Below are 22,106 nucleotides of genomic sequence, written 5' to 3' on the forward strand. Positions count from 1 at the left end.
ACCACTGCCCCCAGGTCCCTGTTGTTGTTGGGGTGGTGGGTTAACCTGGGTGCCCTGTAGTGGTGGACACAACCCTGATTGACGTGTCCTGGGGTCTGAGATATGGGCCCGCTGTGTGGGTGCTGTGCTGGTGTTCCCAGAGGGGGGAAGGTCTGCTGTGGCCTGTGGCTGTCTGAGGGGAACCGACTGTCCAGAGGTCCCTGATGGGCCGGGCTGGTCATCTAGATCCAGTGAGACAGAGGTGCTGTCATCACTGTGGGCCTCTTCTGGAGGTGGAGTGGACATTTGTGGACCATCCTGCGCGGTGACGTGGCGTTCGGGTCCTTCAGGGGTATAAAATTATGATTATTGCTTCTGTGTGTGCCATAGCGTGCAATGGGTAGCGCCCGTGTACCCCTGTGCTTGTATTCCTGTGTGGGGGCTTTTGTGATGGTGGTTTGGGGGGGGATGGGTATGTGCAGTGGGCATGATTAGGTGATCGGTGTCCATGCTTTGTGGTCGCATGCAGGGCTTGGTGTTGGGATGGGTGGGTTGTGAGGGTGAGACATTTGCAAGGAGTAGGTGTGATGGGGGTGGGGATGCGGGTGGGGGTATGAGTTGGCATGCTGTTGGGGTGGGGGGGATGGAGTAGTTAAGATTTTACTTACCAGAGTCCATTCCTCCGCCTACTCCTGCGAGGCCCTCAGGATGCAGGATCGCCAAGACCTGCTCCTCCCATGTTGTAAATTCTGGGGGAGGAGATGGGGGTCCGCCGCCAGTCCGCTGCACCGCGATGTTGTGCCTGGATACCATGGAACGCACCTTCCCCGTAGGTCGTTCCACCGCTTCCTGATGTCGTCCCGATTTCTTGGGTGCTGTCCCACAGCGTTGACCCTGTCCACTATTCTGCTCCATAGCTCCATCTTCCTGGCAATGGTGGTGTGCTGCACCTGTGTCCCGAAGAGCTGTGGCTTTACCCGTACAATTTCCTCCACCATGACCCTGAGTTCAGCGTCAGGAAACCTGGGGTGTCTTTGCGGTGCCATGGGATGGTTTGGGTGATGTGTGGAGTGGATTGTGTGGTGCTAAGTGTGGTGATGTGTATTGGTGTGTAGTTTGAAGTGCGTGGTAATATTGCTGGGTGACAGTGAATTCCGCGTCTGGGTGCTCGGGTCTCTTATCTCTGTGCGTGTTCACGAATCTCTAGGAGTGGGGGTTTGTCGGTGATGTGGGTGTGTGTTTTATATTGTGTTGGGTGTGTGGGAGTATTGTTTGTATGTGTCTCAGTTGTGTGTATTTTGAATTGTCCAATGTGGCTGTGTTTTGTAAGTGTGTGTGTATTTTGAGCGCGGCGGTGTGTACCGCCAATGGAATACCGCGGTTGAAAGACCGCCGCATGGATTCGTGTGTCGTGATAGTGTGGGCGTATTTCTGTTGGCGTGACGGTGGAGGTTTGGTCTACGCCAGTTTATCGCTGGCCTTTGGTGTGGCGGACTTTTGTGGATGTCTGTATTTTGGCGGTTTGCCTGTCAGAATGACTGTGGCGGTTTACCGCGGCCGCGGCGGTGTTATGGCGGTCTTCTGCATGGTGGTAAGTGCCTTTTACCGCCGAGGTTGGAATGACCCCCTATGTTTCCTTTGTACACCCAACCTAGGGTGGGATCACAAATGTTGCATTGGGGGGATGCTGCACTGTTCCTGCAGCTCCAACTGGCATTGAGCACTTGGTGGTGACCCCATCTTCAAGGCATTATGGGGCATATGCATATTGAATGAGTGGCTCTCCCGCTTTGCCGGAGAGAGCTGCCTCAAGTTTCCTTGTCTTCTTTTTCTTCCTTTTTCTGAGGCCTTGCACCACGTTTCTCATTTTTTTCAGTGGGTCCTCAGTGGAGGGCAGCGCGGGGAGCCCACCCCCGGCAGCCCTCATGGTTGGGGGTGTCCAGTCCAACTCGGACAGCTCCAGCACGAGGCCTCTTCGTTGGAGGGCAATGCGGGGAACCCACCCCCAGCTGCCCTCTTGCCGGGTGGTATTCGGTCCCACCCAGACACCCCCATCAAGTGAGTATTTTTGGGGAGCGGCTCGGGGATCCCACCCCTGGCCGCTCCCGCTGGTTCCCCACATGACCAGCACCTCCAGGTGTTGCCACGAGAGCCAGTCCTTCACAGAGTGGCTGCCCGCTCCTGCAGGCAGATACGGGTGGATGTGGCAGCCGGACGGGCCCAGGGGCTTCGACCAGAGCAGCAGCAGAGCCCTACGTGCTTCGTCACTTGCTCTGCTTGCACTGAATTAGACATCTGGTCCCCAAGGGCTGTTTTTAACAATTTGGTGTTGTTTCACTCCTGTGACGAGCCCTTGCCACCAGGAGCCCATTTGTTAGGCCTCCTGGCTTAGAAGGTCCCGAAATGGTAGGGAGCCAGTGCCCACTGACCCCCTGCGCCAGCCTTTCCTTTTGGTGCCTTCATTTTCTTCTGGGCTGTGCCCTCTCCTGGCACCAACACAGTCTTTTTCCCAATTAGTCCTCAGGGGAGCTATGGGGGCCAGCTTACCTGTTTCTGGCATGTACTTTGTTAGGCCTGAAGTCCTTTGGAGGCATAGTCCCTGCCCTGGAAGCAGTCAGGGGGTTTGTGTTTCCAGTTGTCCATGATGCCCATCTTCAGTTCTAGTGTCAAGCAGTAAAGCACAGCCAAGATAGAGAGTTCTCCCCTGTCCAGGACTTTTTAAGTGGGTCCAGCAGGCCTGCACCTTTGGCCTATTCAGATGTGTCACATCACATCCTTGCCCCTGTCCCCTCTACCTACACAGTCTTCAGGGAGAACACAAAAAGGTGTTGTCCAGGAGCTAGGGCTATGTGCTTTGAACAGCTAGCTGATTGATGCAAGTCCCTGCTCAGGCAGCTGGGCAGAGCAGTAATTGACCCTACTCTTTTAGCTGAGTCAGAGAAAGGTGACACCCTGGATGGCTCATCAATTGTACAACTCTGCTTTTGTAACCTACTGCATCATTCTCTTCATCCAGGTTACAGTGTACATTGGTGTGACTGTGGGCCCTGTGGGACCTGAGTTATACTCTAGGCCACTCTTTCCCTGCACAGCCCTCACAATGGGCGCACGGGAGGGGTGCGCACATGATCACGTGTACCCTCTTTCCGATTTACATTCAATGGAGTGTCCCTACATTGAAAAGACAGTAAGTACACTGATTCTGGCATTTACTGGAGTATCCCTACAGTAAAAAGACAGTAAGCACACTGACTGCCGCTCACATGTGTACATCCATCTCATGAGGCCTACTCCAGGTCACTCTGATGCCTGTGCCTGGCATAATGTATGCAAAGGGGGCATTTCCCCATTAAGGGGGGGCAAAAAAAGGGTGCAAGAAGATCTCAGAGGTTTCCTTGCATTTTGTTCTGCATTTTTAACACCTGCTCAGAGCAGGCATTAAAAGGGGATATGCCATTGATTATAATGGGACCCTGTGTACTCTGCAGGAGTAGCGCACAAAATTGGCTCTGCTCCTGCAGAGTACATGAATACCATCAGAAAATGATGCTATTGACCCCTGGCCTGCACACATGGTGGCGGTAGGGGCGCTAAGGGGTGCAATAAAAGTGGCACTGCACTGTGTGCATTGACACTTTTCTTAAATATGCCCCATTGTTCAAACAGAACTTCAACATTTCCAGTAACATTATATAGTGGTCCTGCAAATTGGCGTATCACAAAAAAATATCTGCATGTCTGGATACCAAGATCATGTCTCATGAAGGCATATAATGATACCACATCCATGGATACAAGTACATAATGTAGTTTCCAAGGAATGCCATTTAGTTTATTGATAAAATCAGTACTGTCCCTACAAAAAGATGGTAAGACTAAAACATAGGACGAAAGGAAGAAATCAAGGTTGATGGAAGTGTGTTTGAGAAGGCTATTGTTGGCAGAGATGATCGGTCTCTCAGATGGATTTATCCTCTCCTTCCGCACATTGGGCAACATATAGAAGCAGGGAGCAGACAGTCTCTTAACAAAAAGGTATTGGTATTCTTCCATACTGAGTAATCCTCTATCCCTCCAATCAAGCAAACTGAAATGTTGCTGCCCAGTGGCCACATTATAGGACTGGATGGTGGTTCTCTCAAAATTCCTAGTATTGTCCAACTGTCTACATGCCTCATTGCAATATTTATTAACATTCCATCGGACTACATTTCCCCCTTTATCAGAGGTTTAATACTGATGTTATGGTCATCCAGGAGAATTTTTAAGAAAAATCTCTGTTCACTACTGAGATTCAACCCATAGTTGTTATTGGAGTTGTGCCAGATCTTTATGAGATCACAAAGAACGACCTCATGAAAAGTATCAATGGAGTCATGCAGGGTGGAAGATTTACATAGGGATTTAGGTTTGAAGGGAGTGGTCACTACCCTATCCACTTATAGGTTAAGGGACTCTAAAAAATTCCCTCTAATTGGCCCATGTTGTTCCACCTCCCTCTAAATCTACCAAGGAAGACAAGCCCTCTAAGGTACCAAGACATAAGTCATCAAAAGTAGTATCATATGGAGGTGCACAGGCAGGAGTAGACACATTTTTACTTTTTTTGTTTTGTTGAAGATTCTTCAGTTTAAGTTTATGCACAAATAAATCCATCTTTGTTCTGCAGAAGTCCAAATTGACCATAGGACAAAATGTAAGACCAAGTTCTAATAAGGATTTTTCTTGTGACGTCAGGCTGTGTAAGAAAGGTTAATCACAGTAAGAGAGTTCTCAACCATCATTTTCTCTTTGTTTGCCTTGTCCATCTCCCATGAGGCATTGTATCTTTGGATGTTTCCACCCCCTCTCCTTGTTCTCTTGCATTGTTTTCTCCTCTTCCTCTGGGTGGTCTTTCTCCTACAGTCTGGTTTCTCTGTAAAAACAATATTCATCCAAAGATGTGAAAGGGTGAGACTCCTTGTTCAATGCTGTTTGCGGTTCTGCATAATCAGATGAATAGTTGTCTGATCCTTTCTCTGATGTGACCAGTTCTTGTATCATGACACTCATGAAATGTATTTAAAAACATTTTTTTTCTGAACTCCCAGGCAATATGATCATGTTTAACTTGTTTACCAGGCCCAGGGCCTCTAGACATGGGTCTTTTAATAATATTTTCACTTAACACATAATTAATATGTGCATATAATTTTTTGAATATCAAACAATGGTTACTTTTTTGTTTTTTGGCCAAGGTTTTTGCAGAAGACGCTTCAAGGGATTAGAAACATATACAAGTGATTTACATTTTTGTGAGATTACTATTAAGCAACCTTTTAAAAAAAAATACAATATGAAATTACATTTGTATTTCTGAATTGAATATTAGGGTTGAAACAGTATCATGTTTTCATTGCACTTTATGAGATGAATTCTGTGATTTAGGTGAATTACTCACCCTGAATGCACCCTGTGAAAAGGTTTTTTCTATGTTCTTTGTTTTTGTGTATTCTTAAGGCAAGGCTGGGCACAATTTTCAAACAAGGCCCTGACGAAGACCCCCTGTGTGTTGAAACGCATAGCCGTATAAATTACATTTAAGATGGGGACACGTTGTGAGCAGAATTTTCTTTGCAGCATTCACGCTGAGGAACTCTTTGTAGACTGAAATGGAATCTGCACCCATTTTCACAGCAGTAGCCCCGACTACAGAGATGTGAGGACCTTGCTTGGAGAAAACCGCTGCAGTTTCATTTCCAAAGGTGATGTGTTGGTCTCAAGATGTATTGTAGTGCGATCCTTGTTGTGCCGGTTCCGACCCACGCAGTAGAGGTGATGCATTGATTTTCTCCACACACAAGCAGCAATGTGACAATTCTTCTCCCACAGCATAGGATGTGTTGCTTATGCTACAGCAAGCACCTTTGGCTCACAATCCAAGGGTCCATGACTGGGTGGCACCACGTGGCAGACCAGGCTCACAGATGGCACAGTTCAGGTGTAGAAACAAGGTAGTAGGGAGTCTGTTATGCCGCTGAGACTTCAGATCATGAGGACAGCCAACTAGCCATTCGATTGACTATGGGTTCTGGGTTGGAGAGATTCAGATCAAGTCCTTTTCACTCCTGGCAAGAAGGCAGCAGACACAGGTCAGAAAGCAAAGCAGAAGTCCATCAAACAGCAATCCAGCAGAGTGGCAGGTCTTTAGCAGCACAGCAGTCCTTTTTCCCGGCAGAGTATTTGCAGGTCTAAAAGTGTATTGAAGTGATGGTGTCAAAGGTCCAGTACTTATACCCAGTTGGGCCTTTGAAGTAGGGGAGATTTCAAAGACTTGCTTTTGAAGTGCACAAAGTCCATGTCCTTCCTACCCTGGCTCCAGATTCACTACAGAGGTTTATGCATCCCTTTGTGTACAGACCGGACACAACCTGTTCAGGTGTAAGTGAGACTGTGCCATGCTTCTCTCTCAAGGCCCATCAGGTCACACCTAAGCTGCCAGTGTGTTTGGCTTTCTAGGAGGAGTATAAAAAGCTTAGTTGTCACCCCACCCGAGATATGTGATCAGGGACAGGCAATAGGCAAATGGTGAAAGTAATAAAATGCCAACTTTCTAAAAGTGCCATTTTCAGTAATGCAATTTAAAACCTGAATTCACCATAAGTTAGGATTTAAAATTGTGATTTCAGGGACACCAAACTTTGGTAGGGGGGGTGTTTCTCTTTTCCTAGTTGGAAATTAGCAGCTATGGTTTAATAGGGTAACTCCAATGTAATACTAAACGAGAGATAGGCCTTGCAGCGGTGAAACATTAATTTAAGAGTTGTTCACTACTAGGACATGTAAAACCTAAAAGGACATGTCCAACTTTTTAGATTCACTGCACCCTCCCTTGGAGCTATCTGGAGCCAAAGTTAGGGGTGACTTATGTGTATTAAAAGGAAGGTTTGGCCCTGGTAGAAAGTTGAGCTTTCCAGTTTAAAACTTCACACATGCTCTCCAGTGGCAGGCCTGAGACATGTTTAAAAGGGCTACTTAAGTGGGTTGTACAATCAGTGCTGCAGACCAACTGGTAGCATTTAATTTACAGGCCTTGGGCACTCTACTAGGGACTTACAAGTAAATTACATATGCCAATTTGTGATAAGCCAATGTTACCATGTTTTACGAAAGAGCACTGAACCCTGAGCACTGGTTATCAGTGGTAAACTGTGCACGGTACTAAGACCAGCCACACAAATTCAGAAAAAACAGGAGGTCTGAAGGCAAAAAGTTAGGGGAAACCACACGAGGGATGCCAGATTCAACGGCCTTCTATCACAGTTTATTTAATCTGTTCGGTTGATTTTTGTTGTGATACATTGTGTTTATTTATAAAGTATACTAGTGCCATTGTCAATGCCCATAGACTGTAGTGGTGATATGAGAGTGTAGCATGCTGTTTGCAGATTATGAGTTTATCTTCAACCAGCACCTTGTTGGTAAAGAGGATCTTGCATCCTTCAGCAAAACCTGCTCAGTGGGCTCGGTAAATGTGGACTGCCCTACTCTTTATCCTTTTGTTACGTTAGGAAACGTGTTTTCCCACCAAATATGAATGTGTTTTGGATCTGATGCTTACCCATTGCCTGTGCCTTTCTTTCATATTTTCACATTCACATTGACAGTGTATCAAAGATTTCCTATGCACCTATTCCATTGTATACTGATTAGTATCAGAATGTTCCTCTGTCTGTCCCTTCCTGTCCCAGAATCTTAGTATACTATTTGCTAATCTCTCCCTGTCTTAAATTGATCCCTCACCTAATGTCAAGGTTCAGTAATTAACTCCCAGACAGACTGGCAGCACTTGCTGAAAAAATGGATCATGCTCTTCCTGAATGAGGAGATACATGGATTCAGAATAAAATGGGTTCACACAGGTTTCCACCTTCAGCTTCTTTCACACTTTGATGGGATGCCAGGTCATATGCCCTCATTACAACCCTGGCGGTTGGTGGTAAAGCGGCGGTAAGACCGCAAACAGGCCGGCGGAAAAAAAATGGAATTACCTCCGCGGTCATCCGCCACTTCACCATTCCGACTGCCATGGCGGTGAAGACCGCTGGGCTGGAGATTGTGGTCTCCAGCCCGACGGTGTCACTAGACCGCCAACGGTATCAGGACCCTGCATACCGCCATGGATCTCAGGTGGTTGGGAACCGCCATAAGATCCATGGCGGTAGGCACTATCAGTGCCCGGGAACTCCTTCCCTGGCACTGATAGGGGTCTCCCCCACCCCCGCTACCCCCCACAAATCCTCCCCCCGCCCCCTCCACCCCCCTGCCACCCCCCAAAGGTGGCACAACCCCCTCCCCACCCCAACCCCGAACATGCACATGTACACACCCCTACACGCACACACCCCCAACATGCACATATACACACCCCTACACGCACACATACACCCCGACAACACATACCCGCACACATACAGACATGCACACCGTCCGACCCGCACACATTTCCCATGCACACAACATCCCCTGCACACATACAGTCACTCACTCACCCCCTCTACACTCTCACACGCACACCTCCACGCACACACACAACACCCCCCTCCCCCTTCCCTAATGGACGATCAACTTACCTTGTCCGTTGATCCTCCGGGAGGGGACGGGATCCATGGGGGCAGCTCCGCCACCAGAACACCGTCACCAGAACACCGCCACACCGAAGTATAGGACGTGATTCAGTGGGCGATATTCTGTTGACGTGGCGGTGGAGGTTGAGCAACCTCCACTTTCCCGCCATCAGCCAGTATGGCTGCTGGCGGCTTTCCATACGAAAAAGGACGGCGGGCTGCCAGCGGTCATAATATGCGGAGCGGATGACCACCACCACTGCCGGTCTTCAGCACGGCGGTACCTCAGCGGCCTTGCGAAAAGACCGCTGAGGTCGTAATGACCCCCATAGTGTCTTAAAGAAAAGACACATAGGGGGTTATTACAACTTTGGAGGAGGTGTTAATCCGTCCCAAAAGTGACTGTAAAGTGACGGATATTCCACCAGCCGTATTACGAGTCCATTATATCCTATGGAACTCGTAATACGGCTGGTGGTATATCCGCCACTTTACCGTCACTTTTGGGACGGATTAACACCTCCTCCAAAGTTGTAATAACCCCCATAGAGTCAAATAGCATCCCACCAATTAATTATAATTTTAATGTCTTTAATTGTATACCGAGTATAGAGGAACTTATAAGGTTAAGTATAAAGAGTGAAAAATGTGTTTGAAGGAAACCCATGGGTTTTCATATAAGCACCAGATACTGAGTTTAGAAGCAGTAGTTACCTGTCCATCTCTGGATTTGTGAGTGCCCATACAAGCATTTGAATCAGAGGGTATTTTGCAACATGTCCTCTTTCTTACACTCTGGCTTTCATTGAGAAGGCAAACATGCAGAGAAATCATATTAGTAATAAATAATGTTCTACTGTTCTGTGTTCTCACACGTCTCTCAATAAAAGTGTTACCCCATTTGTGTGACTGGGCCTAGAATCTGTGACACAATATACCTCAAAACATGAGATGGAGTCATATTTTACCCAGCAGAATCCATATGTTTTACAACCTTGGTAGCTGCAGATTTTGGGCTCAGGCTCACCTGCCATCCCAGAAACCCTAGTATACCCAGACATTTCTAAAAATTAATCACCCAGGCGTGTCCAGGGTGGAGTTACTTCTGTGGTTCTATCAGGGTTTGTTTTGCCCAGAGGCCATGGCAAGTTTTCAAACTGGACCTAAAAACGCCTATTTTCCACACATTTCTGTGGTGGAAAGTTCTGGAATCTGCATTGAGACACAAATTTCCAGCACTCAGCACTCCCCCAATTTTCCTGATAAAAATGGTACTGCACACATCACCGCTGATGACTGGAAAGGGCCTAAAATGCAACATGGAGAAGTCTAATTTCAGTGGGCAAAGCTGTGCAATTTTGAAACTGGCTAAGCACCCATCTAGGGAAACCTAGACATTTGTCAAAGCTAGACACCAGTGGGAGTTCAGGGTCATGTCACTTCTGTGGAACCTTTGAGGTTTTCCTACCCATCAAACCCTACCCTTGCAAACCTTTTGCTATAATTATGCACTTGTAGCAATTTTCTGTGAGGAAACTTACAGAATCTGTGGGGATACACAAATTTCCTACTGCCCAACAGAGTTCTCACATTTGAAAGACAGACTAGTCAGGCACAAACAAGTACATTCCAAAATGACAAGCACCACTTACATTCAAATAAGTTGGTTTCACACAAGGAGAGATGTTGGACTCTTTTATGTAAGCTACATTCTGCAGCATGCACAGAAAGAGCAAAACACCAGAAATTATTGTTGATGTGTGGGAAAGTGTCCCTTACTGCACATAAACAATCTTTCAAAATTACGCTTTGGCACTTCTGTGTCTGCAGCACACACAGAAGTGCCACATCGCCATTATTGATTGTTTATGTGCACAAATGGACTCCTTCCCGCACATAAACAATCAAACCCCTCAATGCAGACATACTTGCAGCTATATTTAGCGTCAGTGCAGGGAGAAACACAGGGATGCGCTGTATTCCAATACATACAGCGCAGCCCTGCATTTCTAAAGTGACATAGCACAACACCGCGCTGCACCACTTTTTAGTACATCTGGCCCCAAATGCTTAAATCTATGAAGAGCATTCTCCCTTTTAGCCAATCACCGCACATTTCCAAAACCACACATCTACACTTTCATTTTTTTCTGCACTAATACAGCATCCAGATCTATGCTCATCCTCACATCCAGTCACACTTGCCATTCCCATCACACTCATTTACAAAGGTTTCAGGACTCCATACCTGCATCCTATGTCACACGGCATCCAAAACTATGCTCACTCTGACATCTCCAGGCACACATCATTCCCAATACATTCCTTCACAATAAGTTGCAAAACTTCATACCTTCTTCCTCAGTCACACAGCATTTATATCTATGCCAATTTTCACATCCACATTCATGCAGGCCATTCCCATCACTCTCATTCACAAACAATCGCAAAAGATCATACTCACATCCTTAGGCACACAGCATCTAGGACTATCCTCTTTTTTCACTTCCCCAGTCACACATGTCTTGCCCATCAATCTCATTTACAAGGAAAGCAAGACTTAATATCATATCACACAACTGCAAAGAGGGGTATATTAGTAACAGTCAAGGTAATGATATGCTGCAAACTAAACTGCTGGCAAAAGGATAGTCAGCTAGGATTCAAAGGTATTCCCAATAATTAAACACTGTATGGTACAACCTATAAGGAGACAGCAGACAAATGCCATGCTTTGAGGAACACTTAGGACATAAATAATGACACTTCTTATGTACCCCTCTTTGGGCACATAATTATCATCTCCAAGTTGAACATTACGTTTTAGGTATTTAAGCAATGCAGTTTGAGAAGTGGCGGTCTTACAATCTTACCATGTCCTCCAAAACACTGATGCTCGGGTCAACTGCATCAACAGTGTTTTAGGTCCCTTCCTGTTGTGGGCCATAGGCTGACTCACAAAAGTGCAGTACCATTTTTATTAGGAAACCTGGGAAAACTGTAGGCACTAGTAAATCTTTGGAACAATACCAAGTCAGGAATGGCTTCTTCACCACTCCCATCAGTAGAGATACCACTGAATTCTTTGAAGTCAGAAACATTGGTTGGAGCTCATCAAGCATCTTAAGATAGGGGACTAGTGTGGCACTGCAACCCCTCAAAAATTGTTCAGCATACAAATTGGTTTTATGAATTATTTCTTCTAGAAAAAGATCATCCATGAGCAGTACAAAAATCTGGGAAAGAAATTGTCTGTGTTTACTGTGCATCCTGTAGCACCTGTAAACTGAGGCAGCACAGGCTGGAATGTATTGGGGGCTAACCAGCTACAATGGGTGGCAAAACCATAGGAATGGGCAAACCACCATGCACCTTCTTACTCGTATGCACCTACTGGAGACACATGATATAAGTAAGCCACTTCATCTGCAGTTGAAGTAGACTCACCATCAAAAGATTCTTCACACATAGGATAGTCACTCTCTCAATCTTTCACAAGATCTCCTATCTCTGATGCAGTCTCTGTGTGAGGCACCATAAGTTGACTCTGTGAGCATTCTGGCTACATAAGGAGCAGTCATACCTTGGTGGAAAGCCACTGAAAAGGAGTCAACAATAAATTGGAACTAATCCTTTGTGTAACAAGGGTCTAGCACAACACACTCACCTCCTCTTGAAGTACTGGGTTTTTCAGAACCCAGTGGTGCCAGGGAACACACCCTAAGACTTTGAGTCCTTCCTGTTTCAGACTACAGAAACACAGAGTCTTCTTGGTGAAGTCAAAGATCTTGTTTATTGGCTGCAGCCAGTAACAGGTATCCTGGAAGTACAACACTGTGTATATTCTCAGGAGACTGCTGCTCTTGCAAAGCTAACCTTCTCTTTTATACAAAATATTATGCTTTAGGCAAACATTCCTTATTTTACAGTTGACCATTCACATATTTTCACTACAAAGTAATAGCAGGTTTATGATGACAAGCCCATATTCCAGTTTGTCCAGCCCTCAATCAATTACCCGGCAAGGCTTAGTACTTTCATCAGATATTGACGGACCCCCAATATAAACGGGCACCTCCTCTTTGTAAAGCAAGTCATAAAGAAAGAAACAGGGACAGGTGTGTGTAAGATTAGGCATGGTTTGAGTATGATGAAAGGTTTATGATGTGTTGTGCCTTGATACTAATCTCATTCGGCCACTGGGAAAGAAACTGTCCGAACAGGTTTGGCTTCAGGCAGTGGAGTCAGCTTGCCCAGGTCACAGAGGAGTCAGCAAAGATGTACGTGTCCTTCAGACTTGTTTTCAGCATTAGACATTGGCCTATGTGAGGGCAATCATAAAATGGCTGTCGTTTAAATGGAACATGAGGGTTCAGGAGAGAAACTCTGATATTCGGGTGATTTTGTTACCCGAATATGAATACAATGCTTGTGCATACTATTCTAATCATTCCCGGTCTGCTGATACCAAAATCGTTGTGATACGACAACGTTTATAACACGGGTCCAGAATTTTCAGTACCACAGACCCTCCTTTTGCCCTTACATAGGCAATAACCTATACTCACGCTAATCTGAGTCCAGGTCTATATTCATAAAGTCGTTGAGATGTTGCTGTAGCATCATCCTATTACTTAGCTCGTCCCTTGTTACAGGTTTCCTTACACACGATGTAGCACAGAGGCCACATATTGCAGGAGCACACTGTACACACAGACAGGACAGGAAAAGAATGGCTAAGATCATCCCAATGACTATCAGAGTCTTCCATCCCCAGGCAGATATCAGCTCCCAGAACCACCCCATCAATGACCAATCTCCTTTATCCACGTGAATAGATTCTGAGATCTTATGCAGTTTGGAAATGGCCTGGTAGACTGTCGGAGCGTTATCTGGGATGAAAACACCGCAACTTGATTGGATCACTTTACATACCCCACCTCGGTCTGCAAGTATGACGTCTAATGCGACCCTGTTCTGAAGAGTCATAAGGCGATCCTACTGGAGCTCAGCAGTCAAATTACCAAGGGCACCGGCGGTTTCAACTACCTTGGATTCAACCACCCTTGTCAATTGCCTTATGTTCCTGCTGTTAACCATAGGGCCCCAAAACGGCAGAAAACCCTTTACGAAATCTCCAAATTCTTGTCCTGTAGTGTCTTTTTTACTTCTGACACCTCTAACTATCCTTGTCTTATGGTAATCTGCCGCGGCCGTGTAGTTGGGAGGTAACAGGAACGAAACAAAACATGTGCCTGAGAAGTCAGGAGGCAACCATGTATAGGCTCTATTATGGCAGATGAAATAGGTACCCTTAGCTGCTAAGAACGAAGGAGAAGTCTGAGACGCAAAAACATATGTTTCAGTGCAGATACGTTTCCCTAACTGAGCTCTGGGATTCTTGCCATTACCTTGCAGACATAGGTGACCCTGATGGGGTACAATCCAAATCGGGGAGGATCTCTTTGCTCGTTGGTTCCCACTCAGAGTAACTCCATATCCTGTTATGTTCCATCCAATATATGCTAGTGTCTCATCTCTCGGGAAAGTCTCATAGGAAATATCTTCCCTAATCATATCTACTATACCCTTAGCTAGAGCACTATTCTTAGGATTATCTTTCACAGAACGTAGGGGGTTGGCTTCATACGCGTATATGAACACCGTTCTATATGCCCATACAGAACCATTATGGCTGAAAGGCAGGACCAGATAAGGGATACCTTTATCAGTAGTATGAGGCATAAGACCACACACCCAACAGTTAGTTGTGTTCACTACTAATTGGTATTGGTGTAGAAGCTGAATGAATGAATTGTTGACAAATTCTAATCTTCTGGCAGACTCGTGTTCAGGCAGGGGGTGAAAAGAATAGAAGGAGGTAAGGGCTGTGTAATGGGTGCAAATGTCACTTGAAAAGAGAATAAAACATATCCTATTAAAAACGTCATTACACTAAGCAACATGAAAATACATAATATCAAAAATAGTTTCTTTGTCATTAGTATAGACATTCTGGCTTTAAAGTCCATTTGTCTGGCAGGTCTCTCATTCTTGAAAAACTCCATCCTCTCTAATTGCTGCTCGTGGTGGTAGGGTGTTCTATGCTAGGGAATGCTTCTGTCAGTCCAGGGCAACTCCCTTAGACCGACCAGAACTGTCGACCTAACGTCTTCAGCTGCACTCCAAAGACTTGGGCAACCACGACCCTACAGCTGAACCCGGATGGCGGTTCGAAAAGAAAAAAACAAAAATAAGAAAGTTTCGCAGATGAGAGAGCTGCACTTTAAAAAAAATAGCAAAGGAACGGGAAAAAATTATTTGTCCTTAGTTCTTGGTCTCAAATTATAACGGCTTTTTCCAGGTACTGTCTGGTTCTGGAACAAGAGTTCAGGCTCTGTAGTGTTCAATCGAATTGACGGTGGCACAGCTTCTTGCAAATTATTGTCACTTTCTTGTTCAGAAATTGTTCCTTTTACACGTGCATCGCTAAATTGCAAAAAACGAGGCACAGTCTCAGTCTCAGAGTCAGCGATCCCCTCCTGGACCCACTGGTCGTACGGTAGAGGAAAAGGGACCCTCTTGCAGTGTACGCCGTGGATCCAGTTCTTTTTCCCTTCCAATCGAACAGCTGATCTTGTTGAGAGAAGGATGAGGTAAGGGCCGGTCCAACGGGGCTGGTCATTCTTTGTCCGCTGGAAGTTCTTGACCAGTACCCATGATCCAGGATCGATAAGATGTCCTGGAGCTTCAGAGACCTGAGGCAGAGTATCGTGAACCTGTTGGTGTAGAACACGCAATTTAGCCGTCAATTCATACAAATAATCAAGCAGTACAGGGTGTTCGATCTCACGGAATTTTGTTGGTCTTGGCACTCCCCATATGTTGGCCGGGCGGCCTAACACAATTTCATAGGGACTAAGTCCCACTCGCGAATGCACAGTCATTCTTGTTGATAGGAGTGCTAAAGGCAGAGCGACAGGCCATTTAAGACCAGAGCTCGCTTGTATCTTTGCCAACTTCAGTTTTAGCGTGCCATTATAGCACTCTACTAGTCCAGCTGATTGGGGGTGATTTGCAGCATGGAATTTTTGCTGGATACCTAGCCCTTCACATACTTTTTTCATCACTCGACCCACAAATTCGCTCCCATTATCACTCCAGACCATTCTCGGCATTCCAAACCTAGGGAAGAATTCTTTGGCAAGGGCTTTAGCTGTGGATAAGGCAGTGTTGTCTTTTAAGGGATATGCTTCTACCCATCTTGAAAAGGCACAAACAACAACGAGTACGTATTTCAGATTGTTGCACCTTTCCATGTGGATGAAATCTAGCTGCAAAACCTCGAACGGATATGTTGGAGGCACAAAATGACCAGCTGGAGTTGGGGTTCCCCTACCAGGATTGTATTTCAGACACACCATGCAATTCTTGACCACATTCTCTGCACATTTAGGAATTCCAACATTTTGCCATACTGGAGCCAACAACTTACAAATCCCTTTCGCACTGATATTGGCCATTCCATGAGCCATTGTCACCACTGCAATCACATATGCATCGGGTAACAACCATCGCTGATGTTCTGACAAGTCAACCCAACAACCATTTTCATCCAATTTACCCATACTTTCTTTCCACACGCTCAACTCTTTCTCTGAAGCTTCAGCTTGAAGAGACTTCACACCCTCTATCGTATCTTCACATATTCCAACGTCACCAACCCATCTTGCGGGGCCTGCAACATACATTCGATTCATCACATCTTTTGCTGTTTCTTTTGCGATTTCGTCAGCAAATGCATTGCCACGACCGACATCATCAGTAACCTTCTTGTGTGCACTGCATTTCACAATCGCAACTTGTAATGGCAAGGTCAGTGACTCAAGAAGCTCATTCACCAACTGACCATGCTGAATTTTAGCTCCATGCGAAGTCAGGAACCCACGTTCTTTCCACAATCGTCCAAAACTATGGGCCACACCAAACGCATACTGGCTGTCAGTATATATGGTCACTTTCATTCCTTTCGATAACGCGCACGCTCTCGTAAGTGCAATCAGCTCTGCTGCTTGAGCTGAATTATGTGGTATACGTGCAGCTTCAACAATCGTATGCAAAGTTGTGACAGCATATGCTGCAGTCGTATCACCATTCGGAAGCTTGAAGCATGAACCATCCACCCATAAGGTACCATCACACTTTACAAGAGGAGTATCTTTAAGATCTACTCTCCCTTTCGTTTCTTCTTCTGTCCTAAGAAAACAATCATGTTGTTCAACATCATCTGTTTCTACTGAAATTGGCAATAACGTGGCTGGATTCAATGTATTGCACCTCTTTATGTGCACATGACTCGCTAACAGTGTCAACTCGTAACCTGACAATCGAGCACTAGTTAAATGCTGTGTCTTGGTCCTGTTTAACAACGTGTCCACTGCATGTGGAACCATCACAATCAACATATTATTCATCACTAACCCAGCAGACTGTCGAATAGAAACAGCTGCTGCCGCTGTGGCTCTCAAGCAACTCGGCAATGCTTTAGCTACCGGATCCAAAGTTGACGAAAAATATGCGCATGGGCGCTGCTTGTCTCCAAAAGACTGTGTCCGCACTGACAATGCACAACCCTCTTTCTCATGGACATACAGTGTAAAGGGCTTACTGTAGTCAGGGGTACCCAACACAGGAGCCGAACACAATGCATTACGCAATTCGGAAAAACTTTTCTGACAATCTTCAGACCACGGAACGGGGTTTGGTGTATCTTTATAGGTCAATGCTACCAAAGGTTTGGCCAGCAAAGAAAAATTCGGTATCCATTGTCTGCAGTATGATGTAATGCCCAAGAAAGCACGTACTTCTCTATGTGTCTTTGGCACACTCAATTTTGCAATTGCCTGAATTCTTTCTGAGGTCAGTTTCCTTCCCTCCTTCGATAAGAGATGACCTAAGTAGGTCACTTCTTGTCGACAATATTGCAGTTTTGAAAGGGACACTTTGTGATGTAAATCAGACAAATGACGCAACAACAACAAGGTGGCTTCTTTACAAATCTCTTCAGTATCTGTAGCGACTAGCAAATCATCAATGTACTGAATAAGGGTAGCGCCGTCAGGTAAAACAATTGCATCAAGCTGTGTTTTTAAAGCCTGACTATATATTGATGGACTTTCACAGTAGCCTTGTGGAGCGCGTTTGAAGCGGAAACTTCGGCCTCCTAAACTGAAGCCAAAAATATCCCTGCTCTCCTTTGCAATCGGGATGCTGAAGAAAGCATTCTTTAAGTCAATCACCGAGAACCAGGTGGCGGAAGCTGGAATCATAGTCAATATGGCAGTGATATCAGGAACAACTGGAAACTGAGGCACAACTATTTTATTTACCTCTCTAAGATCAATCACAAGCCTGTAAACAGGTGGCTTAGAGGGGTCAGTACATTTCAAAACAGGCAAAACAGGACTATTACAAACGTTGCCTCTTGTCTCTTCAATTACATCTTTTTCAATTAAATCATAAATGATCGCTAGCAACGCCTTTTCACCTTCACTAGAGATCTTGTATTGTTGAATGCGTGGTAATTTAACATTGGCTTTCAATGTCACAACATAAGGCGGTATTTCCAACAGACCCACGTCATTAGAACCAGTAGCCCAAATGGTATCAGGAAGAAACGACAATTCGGTTGGAAGTTTATCCTTCGACAAATACATTGGAGAGACCATTTTCCTACCCAGTGTAAGTTGTACTCCTGAAGGAGAACAATATAATGTCGCATACAATCTTTTCAACAAATCCAATCCTAACAAGTTTTCACCACAACCTGTCGTCAGAATAAGGGGTGCTTCTAATTCACAAGGTCCAACAGAAACGGACATAGGACTAGAAATCGGGTTCCTAACTGGGGCGCCAGAAAAACCTACTGAAACATTCATCTCGCCAGACAAGGGTGCGCCAGGGAGTTTTGAGTGCATAATAGAACTCTTTGTAGCACCAGTATCCAACAGAAAAAGGCTCTGACACACCTGACGTGATCACCTTAACATAAGGTCCATTCTGATCCACTGGATCTAAAAAAACTCCCTCTCTTCGTCTATGGCTGTCCTAGCAATTATTACCTTCCAGATTCTCATCTTCTGCATAGTAGTCATCAGCATAGTACTGAGCCGTCCTACCAGACGCGTTATGTTGCTGGTCAAAACTATTAATTGAGTTTTGAGACGGAAAGGAACGCGTGTTCTGGGGGAAACTTCCACGTCCTCTACCTCTAGGAGCTTGTTGAACACCTCGACCTCTTGCGCCAGAAGCACCATTCGTACGCAGTAACAAAATAGGACAACTATACTTGAAATGACCATCTTCTTTACAATATGATCACTGATTGGGACCTACAGGAACACGTGGTTGAGAAAACTCGAACCTTTGCGAGTTTCTCTGGAACTGTTGAGGTTGCTGATAGTTACTCTGACCACCACGTGGCGGATACGCCTGTTGTAAAAGAACCTTCGTCTTTAATTCTTTAGTTTTCTTGTCTTCTCTATCCTTCTCATCTTTATCCGTATTTTCGTAGTACTGTGCAGTAGCCAATATTTGTGCTGAAGAGGAAACGGCCCAAGAACTCTCTGAATCCTTCAATTTCTTACACAGTTCGGCAAGCAAATTGTGAACAAACTTGTCGACGAACAACCGTTGACCACCTTCTGTACTCATATCTTGACCACTGTGGTCGATAAACGTTTCCTCAAACCTTGTGAAGATATCAGACACTGTTTAATCTTTCTTCTGCTTACACGCAGACAATTTATCCCAATTCACACGCATCGCAGGCATTAAAGTCTTCATGTAAGTAATGATCCTATCAGGCAGTTCTGCTACCAAAGGCTCAGGCTTGGCACCACCAACTTGTCTATCATTTGCAGCACTAATATTAGCCCATGAGTCACCTAACTCTTGTGCATGATCTGTATGGCGAATCAATCCCCACAAAGGCTGTGGAACAACATTCCCAAATAACATGTCTATGTCGGCTAAATTCATAATGCATGAGTCTGCAGTCTGTGATAATTCCTTATAATACCCTGCAGGGTTTTTACGGGGATCAGGCAAATTCTGCTTAAGGGCTAAAACTTCAGCTCGCTTCCACAGAACATGTACCCAAACACGCTGAAAATGAGCTGGGACAGCATCAATTTGATTAGCAACATCAGCCGCAACGGCGTCCTTCCATACCGGAGGGACTTCTCTCATTGGGTACTGTCGCACCTTTTTTTTAACAGAGGAGTCATGTTGGAACAATGACTGAGAAGGATCCTTATTCCTAAAGGACAACAACGTCGCAACTGCTGTCTCAACATCCGAACCCACAATCGTGCCCTTTGCAAACTCAAACCGTACACGGCACAAATCAGGCGGATTTGTTTCCAAATCATTATCTTCTAATTCCTCACAAAGGAAAGCACACATTTTCTCAAAAACGTATCTTTGTTTTGGTGCTTCCCATTGACGGAAGACATCCATAACAGACTCTACATCGTATCTTAAGGGGTAAACAACCCATTTACGTGCCATACGGTCAAACATTTCTCTCTCTTGAGAATTAGGCAGTTGACTACGTGACTGTTTACGCTCCGAATCTGGGGTCACACCAGACGACCCAAAGAGAGGAAATATAAGGCTGGCAACAGTATCTGTCATTCTCTGTCGGACAGAAGGAGAAGTTGATGAAAGAACAGGAGGAAAAACAGAGGGAGGCAAGGCAGACGCAGAAGCAGACGCAGAGGCAGTATCAGGAAGAACACCAGAAGAGGCAGTCGATGTAGTACATAAAGTCGCAGGAGGTACAGATGGAGCAGGTAGCGATGTCGGCGGCCCTTGAAGGGGCTGTGCCATAGTAGTAGGAGCCAACTGAAAAGGAGCTGGCGGCTGTGGAAGAACCTGAGGCACAATAACCGGAGGTTGCACAGCTAAAGGTTGCGGAGGTGCTGTAGCATTCTGCGCATAAGGGGGTGGCGAACTAAACAAGTGTGACATTAAAGGATCTTTCTCAAGTTCTTTTGCTGCATCTTGCTGAAGAAGCAGAAAAACTGGATAACATTTATGGGTCTCCATTTTTCGTTGCCTGTGCAACTGCTCATTCATCTGTTCTTCTTCATCATCTTTAAACTGCATGGCAGCTTGCATTATCGAGATACCCTCTTCCCTCTTATTTCTCTTTGCTAATTTAATTTCCTTCTGTTTGGCTTCCTTACGCCATAGGCGGAAAGAGTCAAACATCGCCGGCCGGGCTTTCTTCTTAAAAAGTTTAACCTCCAGATTGTCCAGAATCTCTGTGTCAAAACTACCATATTGGGGCCATTTTAAAACACCATCTTTCCTGGTGTATCGGATCCATACTTCATTATATGTGAGGGGGCCTATGCCATGTTTCACATATAGTTCATAGGTTGGAGTTCTAATCGGAGGAACCGGACACGAGTCCTCCAATCGGGAATCCCTATTATAACCAAGACAAAACAAATTTCCATATCTGCTAAGACCAGGCATCTTCGCTCTCTAGTCTAGCTTCAAACTTCAAAGGATTATCGAATACGATAGTCTCGTGAATACACAAATCCCTCGGCTTTGGTACTTGCAAGTTCCAAATCAAAGATCCCAAGGGGATACCAAACTAAGAACCAAACTAAGGAATGGGAGACGCTCCACTTTTACTTAACTGAGGTATCGATGACGTCACCAGAAGACTCGTTTACCGTTTCGCTCTACCAAATCATCAAGGGTCCAAAACAGGGCGATAGTCAGGGCAGCAGTCCTTCGTTGCCGTCGGAAAGCGGGGAACCTTGCAGCAAAGACTTTCGGACCACGTCGACATACAGGGGTCGATGAAGTGGCGGCCTTTCTCCCGAATTTTCACACGAAGCTCCTCACAAACCTCTGGCTTGGACTGGTACCGCTGAAATCGCCCCACGTTGGGCGCCAACTGAAGTACTGGGTTTTTCAGAACCCAGTGGTGCCAGGGAACACACCCTAAGACTTCGAGTCCTTCCTGTTTCAGACTACAGAAACACAGAGTCTTCTTGGTGAAGTCAAAGATCTAGTTTATTGGCTGCAGCCAGTAACAGGTATCCTAGAAGTACAACACGTGTATATTCTCAGGAGACTGCTGCTCTTGCAAAGCTAACCTTCTCTTTTATACAAAATATTATGCTTTAGGCAAACATTCCTTATTTTACAGTTGACCATTCACATATTTTCACTACAAAGTAATAGCAGGTTTATGATGACAAGCCCATATTCCAGTTTGTCCAGCCCTCAATCAATTACCCGGCAAGGCTTAGTACTTTCATCAGATATCGACGGACCCCCAATATAAATGGGCACGTCCTCCTTGTAAAGCAAGTCATAAAGAAAGAAACAGGGACAGGTGTAAGATTAGGCATGGTTTGTGTGTGATGAAAGGTTTATGATGTGTTGTGCCTTGATACTAATCTCATTCGGCCACTGGGAAAGAAACTGTCCGAA

The sequence above is a fragment of the Pleurodeles waltl genome, chromosome 6 (genome assembly GCF_031143425.1).
Source record: "Pleurodeles waltl isolate 20211129_DDA chromosome 6, aPleWal1.hap1.20221129, whole genome shotgun sequence".
Classification (NCBI taxonomy): Eukaryota; Metazoa; Chordata; class Amphibia; order Caudata; family Salamandridae; genus Pleurodeles; species Pleurodeles waltl.